This window comes from Apium graveolens, chromosome 3, assembly GCF_009905375.1.
Source record: "Apium graveolens cultivar Ventura chromosome 3, ASM990537v1, whole genome shotgun sequence".
Lineage (NCBI taxonomy): Eukaryota > Viridiplantae > Streptophyta > Magnoliopsida > Apiales > Apiaceae > Apium > Apium graveolens.
Genome location: NC_133649.1, coordinates 140,727,571 through 140,735,223, shown reverse-complemented (window position 1 = coordinate 140,735,223; position 7,653 = coordinate 140,727,571). Strand labels below are relative to the sequence as shown.

The 7,653-nt window shown below is 41.0% G+C and overlaps 1 non-coding gene across 1 annotated transcript; it reads left to right on the top strand.

Moving 5' to 3' along the window:
• Window positions 1-7,317: 7,317 nt before the first annotated feature.
• Window positions 7,318-7,424, top strand: LOC141716522 (small nucleolar RNA R71). The gene has a single exon (XR_012573229.1). It is a non-coding gene; the product is annotated as a small nucleolar RNA R71 (small nucleolar RNA).
• Window positions 7,425-7,653: the final 229 nt, after the last annotated feature.

The following is a 7,653-nucleotide window of genomic DNA, read 5'->3' as shown; positions in this document are numbered from 1 at the left end:
ATTCATGCTTTCATTTATAACACATGCAAATACAGTATGCTTATTTGATTGTGTAATGAGTGAGGTCCACAAAAGACTTATGCAATAATACCCATGTAGCGAGCGTTAGGTTAGCGGATCTCAGACTATAAAAGCCTTAGGTAACTAGGTACAAAGTCCCCTAGAACTTAATAACTCGAGTATTAAAGAGCCCATTCGTGATCAATTATGCATAACACATATTTTTTTCTTTTTTTCTCTTTTTTTTCTTTTTTTTTCCTACAATTTCTGAACGAGTGCATTTCGCTCCATCTCGCTCAACCCTGGACTACTCATATAAATATGAGCTGGCTACTAGCCATTTGACACCTAGCCACAACTAGCAATGAAATTCAATGTTTTTCTCCAATTTTAAAAATTCCATGTTACTTCGTCACTAAGAGAATATCCTAAATTCTAGACATAAACAAGTGATTAAACCTCAATAAATAATAAGCCATGATCATGATCTAGCACTCAAGCAACCTATAAGACTTAGTGCAAAATTTCTTATTGTTTCTAGCATGAAAATCAAATAATTAAGACTTAACATTCCTCTATACGACATCACTACACTCGAATCAATATCACAAATTAATCAGAACAGTAACCTCAGGGATCATGATAAAATGAAAATGCAACTATATACAACATACTAACATGATAACAAATAAACAAAAATAAAAACAAATAATTACATGACAAATATGCAACTATATGAACTAAAATATCATGAATATGTATTTATACGGACTCATACAAATATATTCATTATCTACCACCTCCATACTTAAAATTTTCACTGTCCTCAGTGAAGGTAATAGTAAGGAATAAAGGCATACCTACTCAGAATCAGGATGGTCATTACCCTCCGCGGGTGGAGTGTCAGGAGGCGGGTACACAGAATCCTCACCAAAAACTGGCCACTAAATGTCAACCCCCGTGGCTCTAAAAGTTGTTCCCAACACAAGGATGAGATTATGTGCAAAACTACTATGCAACTTGTACATCGCATCCATCTGCCTTGAAAGCCGCCTATACTCTGCTGAACCCAAACTACCACTGTCCTCTACCTCATGCCGCTGCTGCTGCGAAGGACCGGCCTCACCCATCTGATGTTCTCATACCGCTCTGCGTGCCTGAGAAGAACCACCAGCATATGTTTGATCGGCTGGCTGGCCACCCGGCAAGTGATCATAAGTGTAGCCAAGCCCCTTCTCATCAGCTTTCCCAACATACCACTCCTGCATCACTGCTATCATCGAACTGTCAATAGGGGCACTAGGTAGCTGAAGTGGCTCGTGTGAGGGTCAATGAACTCCCACCGCCACACAAAGCTTCATCACAATCGAGGAATACGAAATAGAACCCGTAGTACTCCCACGCAGAAACCTCAGAATACCCTGATAAATAATGGAGCCAAGATCCATATAATTGCCCTATAATATCCCCCCACAACAATTTTTCCTGATCCACAGTAACATCATGCACATGTGAAGAAGGCATTATGTTCGCACAGATAAAAGAGTTCCAAGCATGAGCGAACCTGTTCATGCATGAGGCAGGGAAAGTGGCATACTCGTTCGATCCCCACTTGAACTTCCAGTGAGTGTTTGGGATACAAAGCGTAGCAACAATAAAGTCCAAGTCAAAATCCTCCCCGATCTTAGTTACCAAATCCTTCTGAGCCGACTGTCTCTCGGGCTAGTTAATTACCTGACGAATAGCCTCAGAACTGTAATCCACCGTCAACCTCCTCACCACCGTAAACCCATTCTTATCCGCCTTCGCGTTCGCACAGAACTCGCGAACAACACTCATGGGCACAACAACAGGTGCCTCGTAAAAAGAAACCCAACCCATCTCTAAAATCATCTCAAGCAGCTTACCATCCTTACCCGATGACAGAAAACCCCTCTCCTTCGCTATCTGCTTCGTCAATAGCCTCGTATACTCTGCTTCAGCCTCTAGAGTAGTAAACCTAGGCCTCATACCCCTAACACTCGAAGAATCAGTGGTGCTGCTGCTAACTTGAGTCCTTGCTCTCTTTGGTTCCATTGGATTTGAATAAGTTGAGAAAAGAGATGTGTCTATGAGAGATTTAGAGTTTTGAGAATTGAAAAGTGATGGAGATGAATGTGTATAAGTGTATGTATATATAAAGATTGAGAATTAGAATAGAAGTGGGTTAAGAATATGGAATTAGTAGGGATAATGGGATGTAAGAATTGAATTGGAGAAGGAATTAAGGGAAGTTGAGGAGGGAAATTCGGTTGTTGCTTTATTTTTGTTTGGAATTTATGTTTTTTCTGTTTTTTTTAGAAGGGGCCAGCACGGCCGCCCCGCCTAGTAGCGCGGGCACGCCGTGTCTCTGGAGTTCCAGCACGGCAGCCCCGCTTCTCAGCGCTAGCGCGCTTCTATACTTTCAACACGGCTGCCCCGCCAGACAGCGCGGGCGCGTCGTGCTTCTGGAAAAAACACCCTATTTTTCTGTTTTTCTGATTTTTTTGTCTTTTTTCTGCTTTTTCTTCCTTCTATCTTCTACTAATTTACAACATTCTTGGGTTGCCTCCCAAGAAGCGCTTGTTTTACGTCACTAGCTTGACATAGAATTTCGAGATCAAGTGGATAATAAAAAGGCACTTACCACCTCACGGTTTGCCGTATTTCCATAGTAATGCTTTAGACGTTGTCCATTTACCTTGAATGAGTGGCCTGGATCATTCTAAAAAATCTCCACCGCTCCATGTGGAAATACAGTTTTGATAACAAACGGCCCTGACCATCTTGACTTCAACTCTCTAAGAAAAAGACGGAGACGAGAGTTGAACAACATAACTTTTTGCCCCAGTAAAAATGATTTAAGCACTAGACCCCTATCATGCCACCTCTTGACTTTCTCCTTATACATTTTATTGTTCTCATACGCTTGAAGTCAAAACTCATCGAGTTCATTCAATTGAAGCATCCTTTTCTTTCCAGCAGCATCCTTATCAAGGTTCAGTTTCTTCAAAGCCCAATATGCCTTGTGCTCTAGCTCCTTAGGCAAATGACATCCTTTATTATAAACCAATTGAAACGGTGACATGCCTAGCAGAGTCTTGAATGTTGTTCGATAAGCCCAAACAGCTTCATCCAGCTTCAAAGACCAATCCTTTCTCGATGGACATACAACTTTCTCTAGAATACGCTCGATCTCTCTGTTAGATATCTCAGCTTGACCATTAGTCTGAGGATGGTAGGATGTATTAAAGCGATGATTCACATTATATCTTTGCATCATAGCAGTGAACTTTTGATTGCAGAAATGCGATCCCCTATCACTGATTATGACTCTTGGAGTCCTAAATCTTGTGAATATCTGCTTGTAAAGAAAATTAAGCACTACCTTCGCATCATTCATCGGAAAAGCTTTAACTTAGACCCATTTTGACACATAATCAACCGCTAACAAGATAACTGATTATTGCAAGATGAGATAAATGACCCCATAAATTCAATTCCCCAAATATCGAAGACCTCAACCTCAAGAAGCATATTAAGAGGAATCACGTCCCTCTTTGACATATTACCAACATGCTAGCAGCGATCACACTTCAAAATGAACTGATGCGCATCCTTAAACAATGTAGGCCAGAAGAATCCTGCTTGAAGGATACGAGCTGTTGTCTTTTCTCCACCATAGTGGCCTCCATAAACAGTCGAATAACATTCTCGCAAGATACCCTCTGTCCCGCCGTACGGAATACATCTCCTGATGATTTGATTAGCTCCTTGCCAAAACAAAAATGGCTCATCCCACATGTACCACTTCACCTCATGAAGAAACTTCTTCCTTTGAGCAGAAGATAAGTCTGGAGGCATAATGTTTCTCACAAGGTAGTTCATAATGTCTGTGAACGACGGTTCCTCTTCTTGCACCCCAAATAATTGCTCATCGGGAAAAGACTCATTTATCAATATCTTATCCTGTGAAGTCGTACTTGGATCTTCTAAATGAGAGAGATGATCAACAACTTGGTTCTCAGTACCTTTCAAATCCTTGATCTCTAACTCAAACTCCTGAAGTAAAATAACCCATCAAATCAGTCTAGGCTTCGAGTTCTTCTTCGAGATGAGATAGCGAATTGCGGCATGATCAGTGAACACTGTCACCTTCATCCCAAGAAAATACGATCGACACTTCTCAAAACCATAGACAATAGCCAATAGCTCCTTCTCAGTAGTAGTATAGTTCATTTCAGCACCATTGAGGGTCTTACTAGCATAGTAGACCACATAAAATATATTTTTCTTCCTTTACCCAAGAACTATTCCAACTGCATAGTCACTTGCATCGTACATCATTTCAAAAGGCTCATCCCAATCAGGTGCAGTTATGACAGATGTCGTAATCAAACTCTTTTTTAAGATCTCAAAAGCAGCTAGATACTCATAATCAAACTTGAAAGGGATATCTTTCTCCAATAAATTGCATAATGGTTTAGAGATTTTAGATAAGTCCTTGATGAATCGCCGATAGAAACCCGCATGACCAAGAAAACTGCGAATCCCCTTAACAGAAATTGGGGGCGGAAGGTTTTCAATGACCCCCACCTTGGCTTTGTCCACCTCAAGACCTTTATTAGAGACCTTGTGCCCAAGAATGATGCTATGTTGCACCATAAAGTGACATTTCTCCCAGTTGAGAACCAGATTGGTCAAAACACACCTTTTAAGAACTGTGCCAAGATTTTGCAAGCACTCGTCGAAAGAATCCCCGAACACAGAAATATCATCCATGAACACCTCCACATTCTGACCAATCATGTCATAGAAAATAGTCATCATGCATCTCTGAAATGTGGTAGGTGCACCACACAACCCAAAAAAAACTCTTCTGAAGGCAAAAGTACCAAACGGACATGTGAAGGTAGTCTTTTCCTGATCTTCTTGAGCAATGCAAATCTAATATCATCCGAATAGCCATCCAGAAGATAATAGTATTCATGCCCAGCCAGCCTGTCAAGGATCTAATCAATAAAAGGAAGAGGGAAGTGGTCCTTCCTTGTAGCCTTGTTCAGCTTCCTGTAATCCATGTACACTCTCCACCTCGTGACTGTTCAAGTAGGAATGAGCTTATTCTTCTCATTAGAAACCACTGTGATGCCTCCTTTCTTTGGTATAAACTGAACTAGGCTCACTCAAGAATTGTCAGAAATCGGATAGATGAGAATTTCCTTTTTCACGACCCCTTTCATGATTGGATTTAGCCTTCTTTGTTGCTCAATAGTCGGCTTACTTACTTCCTCTAGTAGAATTTTATGCATGCAATAAGAAGGGTTGATTCCATTGATATCTCTTATAGTCCATCCAATTGCGATTTGAACTCTCTCAGAATTCTCAAAAGATTTTTCTCATCACTACTTGAAAGGTCAGATGCAATAATAACAGGAAAAGTAGATGCATCACCTAAAAATGCATACCTCAAGTGGTCAGGGAATGGTTTAAGCTCGAGTGTAGGAGCTTCCTCCATAGATGGCTTGAGATGCCCCTCAACATTTTTGAGTTCTGACATTCCAAGAGATTCCAAAGGCATATCCATCCTTCGCTTCCGAGAAGAAGCATTCAAATACTGTAATGCTCATCACCTTCATCATCTTCACTATCTGAATTTCCCATCAAGGACTTCTCTAAGGCATCAGACCTTAGCATTTGATCAAGTTCTGAAGTAACCACAGAATCGACCAATTCCACTTTTAAGCACTCCTTATTATCAGTAGGGAATTTCGTGGCATTGAATACATTAAAAGTCACATCCTGATCCAGTACTCGCATAGTGAGCTCACCCTTCTGCACATCAATCAAGGTTCGTCCAATAGCCAAGAATGATCTTCCCAAAATTATGGGAATCTTTTTATCCTCCTTGAAATCAAGAATTACAAAGTCAGCAGGAAAGGTGAGTTTGTCCACCTTGACCAAGACATCCTTCACAATGCCCCGTGGATATTAATAGAACGATTGGCCAATTGCAAGGACATATATGTAGGCTTTGGATCAGGTAAACCCAACTTCTTGAAGACAGAAAAAGGCATCAGATTGATGCTAGCTCCCAAATCACATAAACACTTTTCAAATGACAAGTTCCCGATGGTTCAAGGAATAGTGAAGCTTCCAGGATCTTTAAGCTTCGGAGGCAACTTCTATTGCAGCACAACACTGCATTCCTCCGTAAGAGCAACGGTCTCTAAGTCATCGAGCTTCACTTTCCGAGAGAGAATACCTTTCATAAATTTTGTATAGATAAGCATCTGTTCATGAGCTTCAGCGAAAGGTATGTTGATATGAAGTTTCTTGAACACCTCCAGAAACTTAGCAAACTGCTTATTCAACTTTTACTTCTGTAGCCTCTTAGGAAAAGGAGGTGGAGGATAGTCCTGTTTCTCCCCTGTATTACCCTCGGGAGGAATGTGTTCCACAGTTTTCTTCCTTGTTTCCACTTCTGCTTCATTCTGCACACCTTCTTCAGCCACAACTTCAGATTCTGGAAGTTGAGATTTTTCGGGACTTGCAACCTTCCCAGACCTCATTGTAATTGCCTTTACCTGTTCTTTTGCTTCCTTCTTTCCTGGAACTTCTGTGTCACTAGGGAGTGTACCAGGTTGTCGATTCAGTAAGACATTGGAAATCTGTCCAATTTGGTTATCCAAGGTCTTAATAGAAACCGCTTGGCTCTTGTACATGAGCCTCAACTCCTCTAATTCAGATTTTTCATTAGATTGTTGAAGTTGGAGTTGCTGTCTTGGTGCATATTGCGGTTGTTGAAAACCAGGAGGGTTGAATTGTTTTACTGCATACTGCTGATAAGGTTATTGCACCGCATTCTGATTGTTGTTCCAGCTGAAGTTAGGATGATAGGTGGCTGGAACTGGTTGTTGTGACCTCTGAAAGTTGCTCACAAACTGAGCTCATTCACTAGAAATAGCACACTACTCCATCTCATGCGCACCACCACAAAGCTCACAAACACTAGTGATCTGATTAACTCCATAATTAGCCAAAGAATCCACCTTCATCGTTAAAGCCTTAAGCTGAGTAGCTATAGTAGTAGCTGCATCCACCTCCAGAATTCCTGCTACCTTTCCTTGAGGTATTCACTGAGAAGGGTTCTGGTATTCATTAGCAGCCATTAGGTCAATTAACTTATAAGCTTCATCGTAGCTCTTAGCCCATAAGGCTCCACTTGATGTTGTATCAAGCATGGTTCTAGACTGTGCTCCCAAGCCATTATAAAAGCAGTGGACAATCATCCAGTTAGGCCTGCCATGGTGAGGATACTTCCTAAGAATCTCCTTATAGTGATCCCAAGCCTCACACAATGATTCTCCATATTGTTGTGCAAATTGAGTGAGAGCATTCCTGATTGCAGTGGTCATTGAACTTTAACGACCACTAAGGACAAGCACATAAACTAAAAATTAACACCGAGTCCCCAGCAGCGGCGCCAAAAACTTGTTAGGACGAAAACATGCACTAAAATTACATGCAAGTATACGCGTTCACAAGTAATATAGGATTCTTTCTAGTTCGTTCCCAGAGAGACTGGTTTAGATTAAGTTCAATTTATGCACTTATGCAACAATGATATGGCTATCG